Source organism: Malaclemys terrapin, chromosome 9 (genome assembly GCF_027887155.1).
Source record: "Malaclemys terrapin pileata isolate rMalTer1 chromosome 9, rMalTer1.hap1, whole genome shotgun sequence".
In the NCBI taxonomy this organism is placed as follows: Eukaryota; Metazoa; Chordata; order Testudines; family Emydidae; genus Malaclemys; species Malaclemys terrapin.
This window is the reverse complement of record NC_071513.1, coordinates 71,185,907-71,208,544: the sequence shown is the minus strand read 5'-3', so window position 1 is coordinate 71,208,544 and position 22,638 is coordinate 71,185,907. Positions and strand designations below refer to the sequence as shown.

Below are 22,638 nucleotides of genomic sequence, written 5' to 3'. Positions count from 1 at the left end.
TCCTCTGCCATGTACATTGGCCAAAACGGACAGTCTCTATGCAAAAGAATAAATGGACACAAATCAGACGTCAAGAATTATAACATTCAAAAAACAGTCGGAGAACACTTCAACCTCCCTGGTCACTCAATTACAGACCTAAAAGTCACAATTCTCCAACAAAAAAACTTCAAAACCAGACTCCAATGAGAAATTGCAGAATTGGAATTTATTTGCAAACTGGACTCTATTAAATTAGGCTTGAATAAACACTGGGAGTGGATGGGTCACTATACAAAGTAAAAACTATTTCCCCATGCTAATTTTTCCCCTACTGTTACTCACACCTTCTTGTCAACTCTTTGAAATGGGCCATCCTGATTATCACTACAAAAGGTTTTTTTTCTCCTGCTGATAATAGCCCACCTTAATTGATTAGTCTTGTTAGAGTTGGTATGGCAACACCCATTTTTTCATGGTGTGTGTGTGTGTGTGTGTGTGTGTGATATATAATCTTCCTACTGTATTTTCCACTGCATGCATCTGATGAAGTGGGTTTTAGCCCACAAAAACTTATGCCCAAATAAATTTGTTAGTCTCTAAGGTGCCACAAGTACTCCCCGTTCTTTTTGATGATACAGACTAACATGGCTACCACTCTGAAACTTGAAAAATAACCAAAGTCCTGAGATGCACCCTTCCCATGTTAGGTCTCACCCCATCTGTAAGGCTGAAGTTAATCAGCACTTATGCTTGGCAGTCCCTCCTGCCCTCTCTCCTGCATGTTCTGCTTACATATGGCAATGGTTGGCATCCTGCTTCAGAGCAGCTCCCCTTCTTAGGTAAAGTCTGTCTCCTTATGCCATACACTCAGAAGCTGCACAAGACAATCTGCAGCCCTAGCTGAAACTTCAATATACGGTCCCTCCACCCCCATAAGCCTAGGGTGGCAGCCAGCTGCCAGCCCTCTGACATGATGGGAGGTGGGGGAGTGACATTGTGACCTGGTACGTGGGATGCAGTGCCACTCATGGAGGGTGACTGGGCTAAATCTACCACCATAAACAACTGCGTAGTTTGCTTACAGCTAGAGCAGCCCCTGTATGTGCTCAACTGCAAGGCTCCAGCCCCCTCCCCAGTCAGTCTTGCCTCACCTGTGTAGAAAAAAGGATTGTGCCAGTAATTGAGACATTCAAAGTTGATAGCACCACACTGATGCCTTGATTGATGGTGATCCTTCAGTGGGATGTCAAGCCCTTTTCATGGGCAGGATGGCTATCTGTAATGTAACTTAATAGGCTTGACTTGCACAAGTTTGCAGTGGTGTCCTAGCTGTGTTGGTCCTAGGGTATTGGAGAAACGAAGTGGGTGAGGTGGTCCATTTATTGGATCAACTTCTGTTGGTGATAAAGACAAGCTTTTGAGCTATGCGGAGTTCTTTTTCAGGTCTTGTCTTTTTCACCAACAGAAGTTGATCCAAAAAAAAATGTTGCCTTACCCACCTTGTTTTTCTTGAGCAAGTTGAGACGTGATCAGCACATAATACAAAATGGAGATCATAGTAAAAAAAAGGAGTTCACAGTTGGATCCAGATATATTCCACTCTGTCACAAGCCCCACTCCCCCATTTATCTTCTCTCTTTCATGTAGCCATCTGCTACTCCATTTCACACCCCATCCTTTGCCTTCAGTTCTACATCTTGCACTCCTTAAATTCCCCCCTCCTCCCCCACAACCCTTTTCATCTTGTCTTCTGCACCATTTCCCTTCTCCTGAAATGGCTAAAACGATAGCTCTCATTTTCGGTAAGACCATTCTCTGCATCTGTCTTCACTAGGAAGAAAGGTCTGTTCTTAACTCGAGTTAGCAAACTTGAGGTAAAAATCTTAGTGATGACAAGCTAGCTTGTAGCTCTCACATGGTCAAAGTAAAGTCATAGTCTTTAAGTAACTCAAGTTAAGTACACAGCTTTTTTGAACTTCTGAAGACAAGGTCTGCCAGGCAACATCTACTTGAAAACTGCTCAGCAGAATACCTTCTGATTTGTTAGTGCAGAAGGTAAAGATCAGGCTTCCAGCAGATAGGGTAGAGAGAGTCCTGCATTTCCCACTGGCAGAATGAAGAAACTGCATGTGAGGTGAAATGGGGGAATTTCACTAAAGGAGTGAAATAGTAGGAAGGGGAAGAATACTATATGTCGTCGTCGTCATCACCACTATCACCACTCCCATAACTGCATTGGTCACTGGGGCAACATAACTGATGAGCAATCAACCAATTGTATCCACCCCTGACGATTGTGTGTCAGTGCTTGAGTCTCTGCAAAATCCATTCTTGTTCACTCTCTTTTATATTGCCAATCCATCTCTTCTTCTGTATACCTCTTCTTCTCTTCCCCTGTCCCTTGGAGGATGATCTTGGATAGGCCCGATGATCTTGTTACATGGCCGTACCACTTCAGTTTGCGCTTTTTCACGGTCATCGGGAGGTCTTCATATGACCCACGCATTGGGTGATGATGTTGCAGACCTCTTCATTAGTGACATGGTCGAAGTAGGAGAGGCCCAGGATTTTACTGAAGTATCTCCTCTCTTCTATCTGTATTTTCCATTCAAATTCTGCCAAAGGATCCATGTCTTTCACGCATACAGAAAAATGCAGATGACCAATGCATGCAGCAGTTTGTTTGGATTCCAGGGAGATGTTCTTATTTCTCCAATTGGCTTTAGCTTTGCCGCTGCTGCTGCTGCTGTTTGCACAGTTCTTGCCAGTATTTCTGCCTTTGATCCTTCATCAATGATGGTTGCCCCAAATACTTGAACTGTTTCACTGTCTCCAGCTCTTGTCCATTGACAGTGATATGTGAGCTGATCCTGTCACATTTGTTTGTCATCAGCTTGGTTTTCTCTGTACTGATTTCCATGCCGTATTCTGCGGAGGTTTCATCCAATCGTTTCACAAGGTTGGCAAGTTCATCTTTGCTGCCTGCCAGGCCATGAATGTCATCAGCGTACCGAAGATTTGAGATTGTTCACCACCCCACCCCACCCCCAATGCTGACTCTGCATATGTGATCTTCTAGGGCATCAGTCATTATGCACTCCAAGTAGATGTTGAACAGTGTGTGCGAAAGAAGGCAGCCTTGCCAGACTCCAACAGTGGTGGGAAACCACTCTCGTGTTGTGCCATTGATGAAAACTGCACTGCTGGCCTTGGCATACAGTTGTTTAATGGTAAGAATAAGCTTATAACCAACATTATACTTCTTCACTGCCCAGAGAGCTTCGTGTTATACTCCGTCAAACGCTTTCTTGAAATCAACATAGACGTGGTAGATGTCCTGCTGATGTTGTAAGTACTTCTTCTCGCATAGAACAGGAAGGTTGAAAATCTGTTCTGTGGTACTTCTTCCAGTACAAAAGCCAGCCTGTTCTGTAGTGATGATATTCTCTGCTTGTGGCTTCAATCTGTTCAATATGACTTTCAACATCACTGCTGGGATGGCTAATTAAGCTTATGGTCTGGTAATTTTGACAGAATTGCATGTTGCCTTTCTTTGGCAGAGTGATGATTAATGACTGTGTCCACGTGGAGGGCCACTCACTGGTTGACTATATCTTGTTGCAGATCTTGGTGAGTACATCTGTAACTATTTCTCCTCCAAATTTCATCAGTTCAGCTGGGATGTTGTCAATACCTGTAGCCTTTCCATTCTTGAATGATTTCACAACTGTCTCCACTTCTTCGTGCAGTAATGCAAAGTCATCCTCCTGTGTTGAATCTGGGCTGTGTAGGACACTAGGATCTCCATTTGTCTGGTGGTTATATAGATCAGAGCAGTAGTTTGTCCATCTATTGATGACGTCCCTTTCTTCTGTAAGACTGTTCCCTTCTTTGTCTTGAATTGGATTAGCTTTGGTCCATCTTTCCTTCATCAGATCTTTTTACAACCTGGAAGGCTCATTTGCTATTTTTATTATTGATACACTCTTCAATTTTAGAGCATTGTTTTTCAATCCATATCTCCTTGGCCACCTTCATTCCTTTCTTGATCTTTCTGCTAATCACTCTGTATTTATCAGCTCCTTCACTACAGTTATCTCTCTTAAATTCTCTTCTAATGTCACACACATGTAGTATTTCATTTGTGACCTATGGTTTTGTCTTCCTACGATGTTTCCCAAAGATGTCCATTGTTGCCTCATTCATTACAGTGTTGAAATTGTTGGTCATTGTTTCTACATCTTCCTTTAGAGCAAGCAGTGGGGCAAATTTTCCGCCAATCATTGCTTGGAATGACTCTGCAACGTTTCGCTCTCTGAGTCTTTCTAAGTCAAACTTGGTTCTGGTGAACTTTGGCCTAACAATTTTCCTTAGCCACAGCCAAAAGTTTAACGTCACAAGGTCGTGATCACTTCCAATATCAACACTGGAGAAAGCTCCTTGTTTTAGCTCTGTTAATCCCAGAACGAAATTGGTTTTGCACCATGATGTAGTCGATCTGGCTGTGATGTAGACCATCAGGTGTATGCCATGTTGATCGTCTGGATGCTCTATGTGCTCCTAATGTGTTTGCAAAAACCAGATTGTTATGGCTAGCAAACTCCAAAAGTCTCAATCCTCTCTCATTCATTACCGCGTTGCAGAACAGGCCACAATAATCTCGCCAATCTGCCTGTGCATCAGTACCCACTTTAGCATTCCAATCTCCCTCTACAATCAGGATATATTTCTTGTGTACCTTATTGATGATGTCTTGGAGCTGATTGTAAAAATCTTCAATTTGCTCATCGTCATAGTTTGTTGTAGGAGCTTAGACTTGTACCACTGTCATATTAAATTGTAATGCCTTTAGACAGAGGGAAATAAGCCTGCTGGACATTGGGCGGCATCCTAATAGTGAATTCTTTATCTTTATGCACAAGAAATCCTACGTCGTTTACATGTTTGTCCTCTCCACTGTAATAGAGTACATAGCCTTCTTCTGTTAGTGCCTCTCCAAAATTCTTCCATTTGACCTCAGAGATTACTAGGAGGTGCCAGGTGTATTGTTTCATTTTGTACGTGAGTTCTTTTAACCTCCCTATTTGTCTCAACGTCCTTACATTCCATGTGGCTATGGTAATGTTATCTGTTTCACGGATCCTCTTTGTTGGGGTTACACCAGTAGTGTATTCGTTGCATCCACCCTGGTGGAAGACGGATGGTGCGGTCATTATTAACCCAGGCTGCAACCAATCCGTTATGGACATGGTTGACTTGCTCATCATATGGTGTGTCTTGGGCAAATTTCTAATCTGGCGGAGCCCATCCCTCTCCAGGCAGCCCCCTTTTAGTCACCTCTTATGACATGCATGGAGGAGCAGTGGGCCTATTCTGTCTCCGGACCCACAAGGGGAGATAGGAAGAATAGAGAGAGGAAAAACAAGGGATGGGGAAGAAATTTTAAAAAATTAAATTCCTTCTCCCCCATAATTAGCCCTGCCTTGTCTGTAAAAGTCTGGAGAAAGATTCTTCCCACCAAATGAAAACAGAGTTTTGAAGTTGGGAAGAGCTTGATTTCTGCATATCTGTTGTAGGGATGGGGAGAGGACAAGGAAAAATGTGGGGTTTGAAATAAAGTGAACCTCTTTACATAGTTCCCAGTTTGATAGCTCAGTGGTTTGAGCATTGGTTTGTTAAACCCAGGGTTGTGAGTTCAGTCCGTGAGGGGGCCACTTAGGGATCTGGGACAAAATAAGTATTTGGTCCTGCTAGTGAAGGCAGGGGGCTGGACTCAATGACCTTTCAGAGTCCCTTCCAGTTCTATGAGATAGGTATATCTCCATATATTATATTATAAACACTATCTGTATTGAATAAGGGTCTTGAGTGCTTTCCATTTCCCAAACCTCCAAGGTAGCTGCCTGACCAAGAGCTTAGCAATTGCAGAGCAGACTGCCCTGTTCAGCAGAGATTCATCTGTCCAAGTCTTGCAGAGCAGGATTCTGAATTAGGGGTAGCGAAAAACTGACAATAGTCTGAAAAATCCAGGCTGTACATTAGACAGGCACTATTTTGCTTAGACTAAAGCTCATCCAAAGTATGTGTGGGTTTTTTTTTTTCCTGCCTACAATACAGGAAGATAGAATGGTAGCCCAGTATATTGTTACAGTATTGAGTATTCTATCACCATCCCATAATTGACAGTTTTTCAGTCTATCCAGGAATATTTTCATGTATGGTGACCTGCTCTCTTCTCCTCCTCCCCTCCCCCCCAAAAAACAGCAGTTGTTAAACTTTTTTGTTTGTTTGTTTGTTTTTAATTTCCCTGTTGCTACCTTTGTGGAGGAGGGGAGAGACATCCCTACCTTAATCACCTTCTAGCTGTTGTCCCCCATTTCTGTCTGTGCTTTTTTATTGTATTGACATTCAGTTGAAATTACAATGTAATGTCACAGTATACCAAGTAGATCCAGTATTACTGGAGATGCATTTTGCCCTATTTGACAGGCATGTTAAGCAGTAGTAAACTAGTTGCATCTATTTGCTGAACTGAGAACAATTTCAGCTGAGTCAAATTATTGTGAAGAAAAGTGCATACACCTCTACCCCGATATAACATGACCTGATATAACACGAATTTGGATCTAATGCGGTAAAGCAGTGCTCTGGGGGGGGCAGGGCTGCACACTCAGGCGGATCAAAGCAAATTCGATATAACGCGGTTTCACCTATAATGCAGTAAGTTTTTTTTTTTTTTGGCTCCTGAGGACAGCGTTCTATCGGGGTAGAGGTGTACTTGCATTTCTTCTTTTAAACATGATAATCATGTAGTTTGCATGTTTTACATATGCCTTGTACAGCTCCAAACACAGTGTTGGCACCCAATAAATCAGAATAAGAAATTTAAATGGGAGGCTGGAATGCTTCTTTTGCTTTAACAGCCCTATTTTTCATTTTCATAGCTTGGAGATATTTTAGTCTTGTGTTTTTCAACAAGAATTGCTTGGGGAGGAAAGAATGAGGCTGATAAATTGAATACTTTTTAAGCACACTTCCCTTGTATGCATGAGGTTTCAGTTGACTTCAGGAAAAAAAATTCTTTTTGTCTAGACTATTTACTGTTTTAGGATAGTTAGTCTTAAATGCCCCTCCCTTTTTTTTTATTTACCCCTAAAGGGAAATAAGTGAACTTCAGAAAGTCTTCAGTTGCTTTCTCCAGGAGAAGTAAATCATATGTTGCTAATATGAAATCTTAAAATAGGCTTTAATAGTATTGGGAACTACAGTTGAGCTGTCTTGTATCCAGTCTGGCTTAAAAACCCAGTGAAAAGAAAGTTCTGCCAACTGGATCATACATTAGTGTTAACTGTATCTTTTAACAGATGATGAGCAGAGATCACTTGTCAAACATACCATGTAGTAACTTTTAAAGATGCTTGTTTGTTTCAGTGCATTTTTCTTGCATTACCAACTTCTTCCATAAAGTTAACCACAAACCATATTACTGGGGACTCCACTACAGCCTGTGGTGAGTAGGAAATAGATTAAACACAGGTTTTCCCTTTTGTTAAGCTGCCAACAATGATGTCAGTAATGTTAATGATCCTTACCTCAGCTCGCTCTAGTCCTAGCACCATCTATTAAAACATTTGTCTTGTGTGTGCTGTTTTGTATGTTGTTAAGGAAACACTGATGCTTGTTGATAAGAAACAATAGGATACCCAGATGATGACTTAAATCTATATCAGGCGCTTTCCCCATTGAAACAATTTAATAGTACATTGGGGAGAGGACAAATAAAATGCTCTTACTGTTTGAGAGAAAAACTTTAAATATTTACTTAAAAGAAACATTTTGAGTCCTTTTTCATTTAGTAGAATTTTAGAAAATATGAAACATGTATTTTTAAATATACTACCAATGGATTACAAACTAAAATTTGTTATGTTCTGTTTAGGCTGTTTCGGGTCTGTAAATCAGGTGTTGAACATGTGCTACTAGAATTATAGTGTATTATCCCTGCTGTTTCACAGTTGTGGAAAATTTCAAATAAAATATGTGGCATAAACTCTGGACAGCAAGTTCAGTACCTAAAATTAGAACATGATGCAAAAACACCATAATAAAAGAATCATTTCTGCATTTGCCATTGAATAATTTTAAAGGAGACACCACAACTTTTGCCATTGAAAAGCATACTACTTGTCATGTAACGTTCGCCAATGTGAGTCCGGGTTGCACAGTCTAACACATGCAAATTAGTGAAGCAGGTTTATCTTTGTTAGGATAGGTAATATAATTGGGCATTACTTAATTTACGGTTTAATTCAGGAACCTCGTGTAAAATATATATTATAAAATGATATACATGGCACAACTAAATATGGAACTGTGTATCTAAATCATAACTTTAATGAAAAATTCCCTCTCCTTTTTGGTTTTCTGCATTTGAACCTGAAGCATTGTGTTAAATCTCAGTATGGCGCATTAGTGAGATCATATATTCCTAATGCTCTGGTACTCATTAACTTGAGAGGTTTATTCAGAAATCTATTTTGCAGTTTAAATTACTGGACAAAACAATGAAGTCAAAATTTAATTTTTGTCTTAAATGGCCAAAATTGAGGAAGGACTGGATTTTTATTTGACAAAAGTGAAAACTAGGGAATAATAAACAGCCTGTTCAAGAAAAGGTAGTAAATAGCTGTTAAGTTTTTGTATTTCAACACCGAGTATGACTGGACTATAGTAATTTAATGTACAAATAAAACCTCTTAATGTTCAGCCTGCTGGGATAATCTGTAGATCATTTTGTAATAAACTGTCCGTAACTATATTCTGTTTTGGTTGTATTTTCATCTTTCACAGATGAGGATCCACTGTTAGAGATTTTCTGAGGAAAACTCCAAAATTTTATTTCAAATTGCTGGGTAACAATTTGGCTCAATAATTTGGCCATCTTAATATCAATTCGGCCCCCTGGCTGTACTTGCCTTTTGGGGACTCTTTCTCCATGACTCTGCTTCTGCAACCGAGGCTCTGAAGTGGCAGGTTTCATACAGAAAGCCAGAGGCACAAGGAAAGGTCTGCATCTCATGTTTAGACAGTGCCCTCGCTCATGTGTCCTATTGGGCAATTTAGCTTTCTCTGTGCAAAGAATGCAGTTTCTCCCTCACATTCCAATCTGGGCAGGGTCACCTCCTAGCAAAAAAGCTTCAAGCAGGACTGATAAAGCTGACTCCAGTGACAGGTGTCTCTCTCGCTATCTTTTTGTGAGTCATAATGCCAGAGGCCTTGAAACAAGCCGCAGAGTAGACAATAAACACAACTTCTTTGAGGGTCCTAATCACCTGAAATATTTCTAGGGTAATCCCTGAGCCCAATTTCACTTCACCCTTTCAATCAGGAGCACAGAGCTAAACACCACAGGGGAAGGAAATATTATTTTATTAATAAAAATTCCTCCTCGGGGAGGAAGAATCACTGTCTGAATCAGAGTGAGAGGATCAAAAATAACAAAACAAAACAAAAATCCATAATAAAACAAAACAAAAGAGAGAATTTTGATACTGTGGCCAAGATCTGTGGCTCTCTAGATAAATATTTATATCCCTTCTCATGCTCTGTGGGGAGATATCATAAGAAACTAATAGGATTTTCTAACCATCCCGAAGACTAAGAAAATATGAGGTTAATGTCCTTTGCTGTGTCACCATGGTCCTCCATCTGGGCTATTGTACGTACCTAGCTGCTGCTGCAAGTCACTCTGCCATTCCAACCAGGCTGTAATGCTCAGCTGCCATTGTGGATCATCATTAAGGCTCCGTGTCTGTCACGGAAGTCACAGATTCTGTGACCTCTGTGACTTCTGGTGCGGCTGGCTGTGGGGCTGCCAGAGCAGATCAGGCAGTCCCTGGGCCAGTCCGGGTGTTTGAGGGAGCCTGAGGGCTGGCAGTTGGGGTGCGGGAGCGGACCCTCTCCGGAAGCGGCTGGTATGTCCCTGCAGCTCTGAGATGGAGGGGCCAGAGGGCTCTGTGTGCCTCTCCTGCCCGGAGGCACCGCCTGCAGCTCCCATTGGCTGCAATACCTGGCCAATGGGAGCTGGAGCTCATGGCAGGACAGCACGCAGAGCCTATCTGGCCTTTCCTCCCCCTAAGAGCTGCAGGGACATGCTGGCCACTTCCAGGGAGCTGTGCGGAGCCCAGTAGGGAGCCTGAGAGGCCGCTCCCTGTCCCCACACCCAACACCAGCGGGGGTCCCAAGCCGCACCACCACCTCCTGCCCCCCCAACACCAGCAGGGGTCTCAGGCAACCACCCTGCAACTCCCTGGCCTACGTTTTACTTATGGGTATATAACAAAGTCATGGACAGGTCATGGGCTGTGAATCTTTGTTTAATGCCCGTGACCTGTCCATGACTTTTACTAAAAATACCCATGACTAAAACGTAGCCTTAATCATCATACCCCACCACCTTCTACATCGCATTCCCCCCGAAGCTGCATGTGGAAGGATGAGAGTAGCCCAGGATGCAGAACAACAAATGTCAAGAGGCCTCTTGTCCCACCATTTACTTCTTTCCAGTCCGCTTGCCTTCATTTTAAAGCATACAGTTTGTTTGCATGTAGCAGTCTAAATCCTACCTGGTGACACTACAGAAGATGGACAAGGCTATCTTTCCTGGTGGCTAAAGACTCAGCATTTCCAGCTGAAGATTATTTTTACCTGAAAGAGTGGGCTTCTCACTCAGGAGGACTTACGTGGGATTGTCTGACAATCTAAGGACCTCTGCAATCCCCATATGCCTTGCATGAGCAGTGCTAACATTCGATAGTACTGCATAGTAGTAGTGCCTCTCAAAACTAAAGATTTCACAGCCTAAGAGCTTCTCTCTGGAAAATGTCTTTTGACAGCCACTTTCTCTGTGCTCACATTAGGTCTGCCATAAATCTCTTACTCAGAATAGTGGGATACAATTCTGTTTCTTGTAAGCATGAGTGTCTTTGGTCATTGAGAGTGAATTCCTATACAAATTGGCTTCCTCCTTTCTTGTTATCAGTGGAAAATGTTATGGAAGGCAAGAGACAAGGTGGTCATGGAGTCATCAGAAAAGTCAAGTTATAATCCGGGCACCTGCCAAACACAATGCAAAGGAATACAGAACATATGGCAAGTTGAAGGAGCCCCTGAAGTACAACAGGAGAAAATACCATTTTGCATTGGTGGTTGGAACAAGTTTGGATGAAAGGAGTTAAAGTGATGATGGATATTTTCAGAGCAATCTTCATAACTCTCTGCCAGCTGTGTCTTGAGTAGACCTCTCCACCCCCAAGTAACTCCCCATCTCCCCCGATTGGTGCCAGGCTCTTTAAATTTGGGAACGAATAGGTATTCACCATTGGTCAAAATTAAGTTCCTAAACATTATCGGGGGGAGGGGGGGGATTCTGAGCTGTGAAAGAATCAAATGCACAGTTTTGTCTCAAGCCAACTATGGAAATGGCAGGACATGAAGGCAATCCTCTATCATTTATTACAGATTGGAGTAATACAACCCATTCCCTGGTAGAGGGAACTCAGGGGCAGTTCCTCATCCTGCTAGATTTCTAGCCTGGGAGAATTGGGGACAGAGAATGGGCATCTGAATAAGTGTCTACAGGAGCCTATGTTCAAGATGGGATGTTCTCAAGTCTACTTGACAACTATCTACAGAGAGCTTTTCTGTCTTCCAGAAGGAGACTTGTCTTCATATTCTCATTGTATGATCTTACAGCTAATAATCCTACTTGGCACATGGATGCCAGCTTTTTCCACTCTGATCATTAGTGTTTGGTCTGGCAAAGTGCTCCAGGATCTCTTCCAGGATCATGGTAGTCATAATAATGAATAAAGAAACAGGAAATGATCTCATATCACTGCCTGGACAGTTCTGCTAATCAGGGCTCTGTGTTTAGAGAAATCAGATACAGAATGATAGTTTCTGAAGCATCTTAGGATATATTAGGTATATAAGGTACAAAGTCTTGTCTTGGAGGAATGTTAAACAAAAATGAAGGCACCCATGACGAAAAAGCAAGTTGTGCCTTAACAAAAGTCCAGTCCCTATTGAAGCCTATTGGGAATACTAATTTCATGCACAGATAAGCTTCCCTGACAAGAACTCATGTGAGAGAGATCATTAATTCCTGTTTATCCCGTCAATATTTCTATTGGCTGAGGTGAAGGTCCCATGGTTTTGTTTGCTCCCTCAACTGAGGAACACTGGAAATCCTATTTAAAAAAAAAAAAAAAAAAAATCAACCTAGCGTAATATCTCCTGATGCCACTGACTCAGAGATCTATCCCAAGGGCCAGTCCTCCATCCAGGGCCAGACAAGCTCATCCTAACAGTCTTGTGTTTTGAAAGAGGTGACATAAACAAAAATTGACACAGGTTATCAACAGTAATAGCCCCTAGAAAGAAGTCTATAAAATGAACTTACTTTACTTGCTAATTAAAAGTCTAGGGGCTAAATGTGATGTTAAAGTTGGTTAGAGGAAGCCTGTAGTTCATCCAGGGGGACCTTTTAAATGGGACACACAAGTGTCCAAGTTAAACAGTCTGTTCGCTACATTATGTTCTTATGTTAAGTAAAAGGAGGTTTTCTGCACATCCCAATGTTAAGTGGCTCTCTACGAAAGCTACTCTGATTTCACCCTACAAGGTTGTAGAGCACAATTTTCAAACAGCATTCTGGTTCTTATGGCGCTAACTTGATTGAACTCCTATGAGAAGTATTGTTATATTTCCTGTCTATCAAAATAGTCTTCTCAATAGCTACTACCTTCACCAGGGGTGTCTATGATGTTGGGAGCTCTTTCTGATGAGACCCAGTATTGTCCATTTAATTCAGACAAGGTCATCCTCACAAGATGGGAATCATTCCCACAATAAATTCAGTTACTGTGTCACAGAAGTCAAGAAATACTCTAAAGTTTAAGTCCTAGTGGTGAAGCACTTCATACGTTCTAATTTATGTGTGTGCGAGAGACCCCACAGATCTAAGGCCCTATTTATGTTATATAGTTATGGCGATATTACAGTGACCTTGAGGAAGCAGGTCTGCTTTCAGTATGGATGTTATCTTTGTTTTTGTTGTGTGTGGAATCAATCAGACCACACACCACAGTTATGCAGTTATAGTATGGGTTATCAGTCTTTCCATTATACATCTTTTTGGGGCAGAAGGGGATAAGGAGTTGATAAGTAGGTCATTTTAAAATCAACTGTCTAGGCTGAAACTTTCCTTAGCAGAGAATCAAATGTTTCTAAATGTTTTTTGTCACTTTTGTGTGTGTTAAGTTTTTGTAATGTAGGACGTGTGTAACAGGTTTCAGATACCTACTTTAGAATCCTTGGAACTTGTATAGTTTGTTTTGTTTTTGTTTTTATAAAGAAATTTTGAAGACTGAGACCAAAATAATATGGGCTGTTTGCCTAAATGAACAATACAAATTCTTCAGAAGTAGAATCACTTTACTTATAGGGGATAACTGTTTTTATAGATCTATGTAAAAGTGTTTCAAAGGATGTGTTATAGAGCATCTCTTCATTCCTGTTTCAAAAACAACTGATACACTCAAAAGCTTAATTCAAATGGACAGAGATCTGAGATCTTGAAAGATTCTCCAGTTAAAATGGTGGTGTCTTTGCTCCAAACTATTTTACAAGGAAACTGAAGTTGCTTATATGGCTTCACAGTAGTGTGTCAAGATAATTTTCAGGAAATCTTTACAAGAGTATCCTATCCTGTTGTAACCCTGCAGATGTAGAAGGTGTGGTAATAGATCTGAAACTGACCCACGTTACTACTATAAGTATCCTTTTCATGGTGCTTTTCTAAGGAACTACTGAGAGCCAGCTTACATGCATTGAAAGTGTACTACAGTTACTGCTCCATATATTTTTGGCCAGTCATCCTGAGTCACAGAAATTCCTAGATATACAACCTACTCCAGCCTTCACCCTGTTTCACTTTCCCAAAGGGTTTGGTATCTTATGCACCTAGTCTTCCATAATTACTATTTTCTTCAGAACTGTTGAAGTTTCTGAATGATTTCGCTAGATAATATTTCCCTGTCTCCAGTAAATGCTTTTTCTCTTGTATTAGTTTCTGTGTACAGAAGACTGGGGAGTAACACCCAGAGATTGCACCAGGTTTCTTTACAAAAGAGTCTTGATGGTACTGGTTGTGTTGGGGGAAGCAAGAGAGGATTTTTGTAAGTAATGCATAACAGATTTGGGAGTTGAGGTAGATTACAGAAACATTAGATAATAGATATGATATATTGCTTTGACACTGTAAATTGTTTTTATTTATTGAAAATATCTCAAAACAACAAGCTTGACATACGTAGAAAAACTATACATTTCCCTCCCCGTTTCTTCCACTGTGCAGGTTGGAGCATGTGACCATACTACTGAGTACAGTTTGTTCTTGCACTAAATTCATTCAGCTATGCTGGATTAGAGCCAGATATGATATGAAATGAAAAGCAAATCATGCACATTTCACTACTTCTTAGTTTAAATTAGGCAATTTCTTTCTTTGTCACTCGTCCTTTAATAAAGTATGGCATTACTGTCTATTTTTAGGTCCAACATAGTTGAAAGCTGTGAAGCTATGTTAAGCTGTATATAGATATTCTGGTAGGAACATTCCAGTAGATTGCAATATGAGTTCAGGAGAAAGTTGAAAGTAAATGAGAGATCTGTGAGATAATTCTCCAGGGAGTTTTCACAGCATACCACGCATCATTTGCAAGGATAGATTTTCCTTTCATTTGAAGGACCACACAAAGTAAATTCTGTTTCTTGGGAAATGAGAGAGTATAGGACAGAGGAGGCCTTTTCAGTTTTTACTTCAGCGTCCCTATGGGAAGTCTTTATTTGCAGGGTGGAAATATAGTGTTACTCTATTTTTTAGGACATAGTTAGTATATGTTATGAAAAATATACACATTTAATAAAATCTGAATCTTTAGCTTATAAATTCTAAGCAGAAAGTAGTGGTGTTATGGAATATTTTTCGCTGGTGGGTGGGTCACTTTGTCAAAGTCTTAGTTTTAATGATGTGATAACCTCCCTACTGAGAGTAGGCTCAGAAGCAGAATTATGGCTGCAACATCCTGTGAGGAGTCAGAGATTGTCTATATGATGCATTAGTCTGCATCAGTGGGATGTAAATTCTAGTCTAGTAGTCCTGGTGCGCTAGGGAGCTTCTAGTGCATGCCACCAGGGTCAATTTGGGCCAGCTGATGCGTGACATGCTGGGTTATACCAGAATTTATACCCTACTAGTACAGAATAACACCGTGTGGATGAGGCATCAGTCTTCTGTCAGTGATATGAACTATATTTTTAAAAAGTTGTCAGTGGATATCACCAATATGTCCTGACTTCTGGCTCCATGGGAATGTTCAAAATTTGCATTTTTATAGTTTTTCATAACTTACTAATGGTCAGTGGTGGGCATGTTGAGTGATGCATGGCACCTTCTTATACAAGAAATTGTGCACCTAGGTAGGCAGGAAAGTAGGGTCAGAAATCTAACCAAAATCTTCCTTGCAGAGAGTACAAAACACCCCAGAAGTATAATGGTCTGGACTTTTTTCTTTGATGTAGAAATTGGTGTCAAGGAATCTAATCAATATAAACACTTTTAATTGTTTTCTTTTTTCCACATGTGAATCTCTCAAATATGTTTAAAATATATTCCTGGTTTTCAACATCTTTGATACTTTAGTAATTATTACATGTTTTAGTACAGTTTATGTACGTTATTCTTTTCTAAGGTTCTAAAGACTGAAGTTTGAATGGCACATGTCATTTTTGTTGTTCAAAGCAGTAATTATAAGCAGTGTGTTTACCAGCCTAAGATGGTTATTTTCTTTCTCTTTCAATTTCAGAATGATGACCTATACAACCTCAGCAAATCCTTCTTTTAACTCATGGGTATCCAGACTATAAATGTTACATGAATCACAACTAGGACCTCACATCCTCCTCCTCGTCCATAGATGGGTACGATGCATCCAGTTCAGTTTGTTTACTTTACACAAACCTCAGGAGTTAGTTGACTGAACTGCACATTCTATGTTGTGCCAAGCAAAAGCACTGTGACACCTGGACAATGAGTCTCTATTACTTCATCCTCTACCATAAGGACTTAGCTGGACACAATGAACTGATGTGCCCACCACTATGTCATGGTGAGAATGGGTATTGTACTAGCACATTTACATGATACATTACATTTCATTTGCTGCTGAAAACCTGTATGACAAATCATCATTGTAAATTATTACATACAAAACTGTTAATGTTGGTTGAAGAGTATTAAATATTTAACATAGGTTTTGATTTATACATGTACTTTTTTTTTTAATTAAAATGTAACTTTTCCTACAGCACATCTTTTTTGATGTGGAACTGAGGTATACTATATTCTGTTGTAAACAGAGTGGGGAACCTGCTTAAAACAAGGCTAATAAGAATAGAGTAGAGTACTATTCTTGTTTTAAGATTGTAATTCAGAAAATAATATAATATGAATCATTGGCCCCTGGGCCTTGATTGTACAGTCATATTTACTGATACTATCAGTTGTAAGATAACCCTGATGTTGAGCTAAATTCTTTCCAAAAGAAAAAATAATAATTTTGTACTCCTCTTGTAAAATAGGCTGTATTAACTCAAATGAAGATAAACTTACTGTAGATGGTATTTACAAGTGTCAACTTGAACTCATCTATTGCACAGAAACTTATAAAAAGCAGAAAAAAGAAATCAAAGTCTTCCATTGTATATATTGTTAGAAGAAAAAAGGAAAAAAAGAACCATGGGTGAAGTCTTCAAATCAAAACTCTTCCTGGAATGAAAATGTGGGTGTTTGTAAATTCTGGAAATCTTTCTATACGTAATAAACTAGATACTGTTTTATCTGCTTATTTTTTTCCTGGTAAATTGTCTCAATTGTCTACGCATCCACTCAGACATTCTATTGACATTTTCTTTTTGTGATACCACGAATGGTGGCAGGTTACCATAGACCTTGCTACTTCAGAGTTCAAATTTCAAGCATAATTAGGTAGTACGCTTTATTAATCGGGAGCATACATCTCTGCGTTACTTCACTAATACTCTTTTCATGTTTCCAGGAAATTATCACTCCTCATTCCACTGAGGTCAATGAAAAAATTCACACAGGCTTCATTGGAAGCAGTGTCTGGACTTCTGTGTTTAGTTTTAAAAAAGTGGCCTAGATAATTTTTTGGAGTTCACTGTGCGAAAGAGGCAGTGGGGCAGTGCTGCTTCTGTGGCACTATTCTGTGCCTTTCTCTGATCTGGTGAATTTCCATGAATAGCACCTGCAGGGCTTCACTATTTTGTTGTGGGGTAGAGCAACAGAGGTCAGGCTCTGCTTCTGGATTTCCATGTGAAAAGATGGTCAAGAAATAATATAACTTGAAGCTGTAGTGGTTCGTCCTATGTCCTTTCTGCTGCTTATGTTAAGCAGCTCTAGGCCACTGTCAGTTCAGGAACTGCATTCCCAAGGAGAGACAGGCCATTGGAACAGTAGCTATCTCTGCAGTATGGCCCTTGAGCCACAGGGAATGGGTTTCTTTTCTCATCCTCCTTCAAGATAGGCAGAGTTAGAAGAGTGTGCTGCCTTTGAAATTCTTGCCTTTGCCCACAGAAAGCCTCTCTCCAAAGAAGTTGGTGCCAGAAAAAGGCACGAACCCTTTTCTTTGCCCCTCTCCTATAGAAGATACCAATCTAGTCCCATGGATTTGGTCCATTATTCTTGAAGGGCATTGACATGGTTTTTACTAAAGAAACATTAATGGCTACATCATAAACCACATAAACGTCAGACCAACACTTGTAAACCTAAGTTACCTTTCTTCATTTGTGTTGCACTTTGGAATCCTTCAGCTTTTCTTTACAGATTTAAATTGCAATTAAAACTTGCATGTGTTTTAAAGTAAATGTTTGGCACACAACTTTGTCTGTTTTAACAAATTTAATGAGTGTTCACTGCATTTCAGTCAGTTGCTGAATACTGGCCAGTACTGCTGTTAAATTAACCTTGATGCCTGAGTATTTCGTGGCCAAAGCACTCTGCATTGTTTCAGATAATTTGCATGCTCTAGCAATTACTCAAATAAATAGGTTGTAGCTACCGTAAGCTACAATGAAGTGTTTTTTTTAAATGAAGTATTGAATACCCTTTCTATTACATATATCTATGAACAAAACTTGTGTAAGAGTATTGACTTTTTATTTAATCAGTTTAATTTAAAAATCAGCGTTTTCCATCATATTCGGTGGAAGGGAATGTGTTGGGTGAGAGCACTCTTCCATTCCTGTGCAGTTAACACTGTTATACATAGTGCTAACTTTAATTTATTCTAACTCTTTTTATGTTGGTGCTTTTTTTCTTAGTAAAAATAAAAATGCCTATTTCAGCAAATATTTATTGAAAAGTCTCATGAAGCAAAATGCATTCATAACTAACTTAAATCTTGTAATATTTTTTCTCCTTGTTTTTTACACTTGTAAATTCCACAACTTTAAAAAAAAAAATTTGGACATCATGAAGGAAACCCTATTATATTAAAGCTTATAGACTTTTTCAAGAAATATGGTATTATCTTGTTGGAATATGCATTCTCTTGTTCTGTCCATTTCTTAAGTTACTAAACTGAACAAATGGGATAAGTTTTACATCAAATTTATTTTTCCTGATTGGTTTGGCTTAGTTTTGCCTTCAATCTTTTTCAAAGAAAAGCTGCCCATATCTAAAGTTTTATCTGACTGGGACAATTACAATTGAGAAGTCCGTTCATATGTGGCTTTAGCAATAGTTTCACACCACCATTAGAGAAGGAATGGAACTGAAGCTGGAGAAAGATTGAACCAGTCTCCTGTGGTATTAGCAGCATTTACACCTTATGTTCTGAGGATTGCTGTAGTCAAGCTTAATTTGCTGCTGACTTGGCACATGTACCACGAAACTAAACAAATCCTGATCCTTTTAGTCTTTGACATTAACCTGGTTTGCTAGAATTTTAAATGTCAGATGTCTCAAATAGTGTTCGTGTCGCAAATATTAAACGTTTTCCAATAAAGGCACACTCAGGAACAGGAAGGAAGGTATGTCCATGTTATAGGCAACTTCTAATGCTGCCTTCTGTCCGTTACAATAGTAGACTATTGGAGAATTTTGCTTTCAGCTCAATTTTGTCTGAAAAGCCAGTTCAGTCTTTCTCCTAATAGACATCCTTTAGAATACAATAGAATATCAATTGAAATGTATTAAATATTTTTGAATCTTTTTTTACATTTTCAAAGATATTGATTTCTGTTACAACACAATACAAAGTGTACAGTGCTCACTTTATATTTTTATTACAAATATTTGCACTATGATAAACAAAAGAAATAGTATTTTTCAATTCACCTCATACAAATACTGTAGTGCAATCTCTTTATTGTGAAAGTGTAATTTACAAATGCAGATTATTTTTTTGTTACATAATTGCACTCAAAAACAAAACCATGTAAAACTTTAGACCCTACAATTCCACTCAGTCCTAATTTTTGTTCAGCCAATCGCTAAGACAAACAAGTTTGTTTACATTTACAGGAGATAATGCTGACTGCTTCTTATTTACAGTGTCACCTGAAAGTGAGAACAGGTGTTCACATGGCACTTTTATAGCCGGCGTTGCAAGGTATTTATGTGCCGGATATGCTAAACATTCATATGCCCCTTCCATGCTTTGGCCACCATTCCAGAGGACATGCTTCCATGCTGATAATGCTTTTTTTTTTTTTTTTTTTTTTTTTTTTTTTTTTTTTTTTTTTTTTTTAAACAAGTGTTAAATTTGTGACTTAACTCCTTGGGGGATGATTGTATGTCTCCTGTTCTGTTTTACCCACATTCTGCCATATTTCATGTTATAGTAGTCTTGGATGATGACCCTGCACATGTTCATTTTAAGAACACTTTCACTGCAGATTTGACAAAACGCAAAGAAGGTACCAATGTGAGATTTCTACTGATAGATACAGCACTCGACCCAAGGTTTAAGAATCTGAAGTGCCTTCCAAAATCTGAGAGGGATGAGGTACAGAGTATGCTTTCAGAAGTCTTAAAAGAACAACACTCTGATATGGAAACTACAGAACCTGAACCATCAAAAAAGAAAATCAACCTTCTGCTGGTGGCATCTGACTCAGATGATGAAAATGAACATGCGTTGGTCCGCTCTGCTTTGGATTGTTATCGAGCAGAACCCATCATCAGCATGGACACATGTCTTCTGGAATGGTGGTTGAAGCATGAAGCTTTATGAATCTTTAGCGCATCTGGCACGTAAAACCTTGCTATGCCGGCTACAACAATGCCTTGTGAACGCCAGTTCTCACTTTCAGTTGACGCTGTAAACAAGACGGGGGCAGCATTATCTCCTGCAAATTGTAACCAAACTTGTTTGTCTGAGCAATTGGCTGAACAAGAAGTAGGACTGAGTGGACTTGTAGCTTCTAAAGTTTTATATTTTATTTTTGAATGCAATTTGTTATACATAATTCTACATTTGTGAGTTCAACTTTCATTATGAAGATATTGCACTACAGTACTTATATTAGGTGAATTGAAATATACTATTTTGTTTTTTACAGTGTAAATATTTGTAATAAATATAAAGTGAGCATTGCAACTTTATATTCTGTGTTGTAATTGAAATCAATATATTTGAAAATGTAGAAAGCATCCAAAAATATTTAAATAAATGGTATTCTATTATTGTTTAATGGTGCAATTAATCGCACAATTAATTTTTTTAATCGCTTGACAGCCCTAGTTTGCTTTTGGAATGTTTAGCTTTTTCAGTGGACTAATTTCAAATAAAGGAACCTAATAAAATATTTGTTTAGTTTTAAGGCATTAATAATTTACTATAAAGTGTCACTAGTGTTTTAACCACTTCCTACAGAGGAATGATACTGAAGCCAGTGATTTTATGTAATGTAGCAAGGGACATCATGTTCTCTAACACTACAACTTGTGCAGGATATCCTCAGTCTTATCTCCTTAGCTGTAGCCTGGTGGAGTTCCCTTAGCTAGGGTTACCATTCGTCCGGATTCCCCCGGACATGTCCGGATTTTTGAACTAAAAATAGCGTCCGGGGGGAATTTGTTAATGTCCGGACTCCTCCCCCCCCCCCCCCCCCCCCCCCCCGCAGAGCACGCGCGGCTAACAGGGCAGCCGGATGGTGCCACTTACATGGGGCTCCGACAGCGAGAGGGAATCCCTCCTCCCCCTGCAGCAGAGCTCACTCACTCCCTCCCTCCCTGCATCGCAGATCGCCTCTGGCAGTCTGGAGCTCCTCCCCCGCTGCTGCCCAGCGGCTCAGGCAGTTCCTGAGCAAGTTCAACAAGATGTTAGGTGAAGAAAGGCCAACAACAAGGGGGCCAGGGGGTCGGAGAAGGGGCAGGAAGGTTCTGGAAGGGGCAGTCAAGAGATGGGGGGGGTCAGGAGTTCGGGGGGGCAGTCAAGAGACGGGGGGTCGGGAGTTCGGGGGGGCTTTCTGGGGGTGTGGATAAGGTTTTGGGCAGTCAGGGTACAGGTAGGGGGTAGGGTCCTGGGGGGCATTTGGGGGGGGTCTTAGGAGGGGGCAGTTAGGGGATAAGTAACAGGGAGGCTTAGGTAGGGGGTAAAGTCCTGGGGGGTAGTTAGGGGCAGGGGTCCCAGGAGAGGGCAGTCAGGGGACAAGGAGCAGGGGGGAGGGTTGGGGGTTCTGAGGGGGGTGGGAAGTGGGTGGGACAGGGGCAGGGCTAGGGCAGGACAGGGGCGGGGCTCCTCCCGTCCTCTTTTTTGCTTGCTGAAATACGGTAACCCTACCTTAGCTATCAAGCTTTTTGATTCCTGAAGTCAGTTGTAGTAAGGTAAAGCACAGATCAAGTCCCCTGCTGCACACACCTATTGAGTATAAATGCTGCTTTCCAAATGTTTCAGTTGGTTCCTTTTTGACTATGGTCATCAAAGGAGGTTCCTGCAGGATCTAGTGCTACAACAGGCTATTGTTCCAGCTCTCTTTCACATTCCAGCAATACTCATTAGATATCCTTTCTTGGTTCCTTCCAGTCCTGCTTTTCAGCCCAGGTATGTTTCAGCAGTTCTAAATCTGAGCCCTTTGCTTTCAGTGCATCTCTGTGAGACTTTAGTGCCTGTCTTTTTTTGTGATTGAAACTCATTTCTGTATTGTATTTATAGTTTGCTTGTGTGGAAGAAAACAGTCTTCACTCTCAGGTTGGTTGCAACAAGTCAGAGACAGTTTATTTTCCTGACACTTGCAAGGGAAGAGTACACACGGGCGGGGGTTCCCTCCCTTCCCCCTCCCCCCCTCCTCCCCTCCCAGGAAGGTCTCCCTTAGATAAACAATTAGGGCAAGCATTTACACCTTTTGTTACAGACAATAATGATCAAAAACTGCATCTTGTTTATACATATGCCTTCCTGATATCTCACTTTTTCTCATTAATTTCTGCCACAGTCTACATTCCATTATTATCTCATAGACTTTAAGGTCAGAAGGGACCATTATGATCATCTAGTCTGACCT

General features: G+C 40.3%; 1 protein-coding gene across 6 annotated transcripts in view; it reads left to right on the top strand.

Moving 5' to 3' along the window:
- Window positions 1–22,638, top strand: part of IRS1 (insulin receptor substrate 1) — a 154,619-nt gene that overhangs the window by 61,995 nt on the left and 69,986 nt on the right. The window contains exon 2 of one of the 6 annotated variants that reach the window (XM_054040191.1): window positions 15,912–16,942. The exons of the other annotated variants lie outside the window; for them this stretch is intronic. The gene's annotated coding sequence lies outside the window, so the exon portion shown is untranslated. Of the gene's footprint in view, window positions 1–15,911; window positions 16,943–22,638 lie in introns of those variants that run through there. 6 annotated transcript variants of the gene reach the window in all.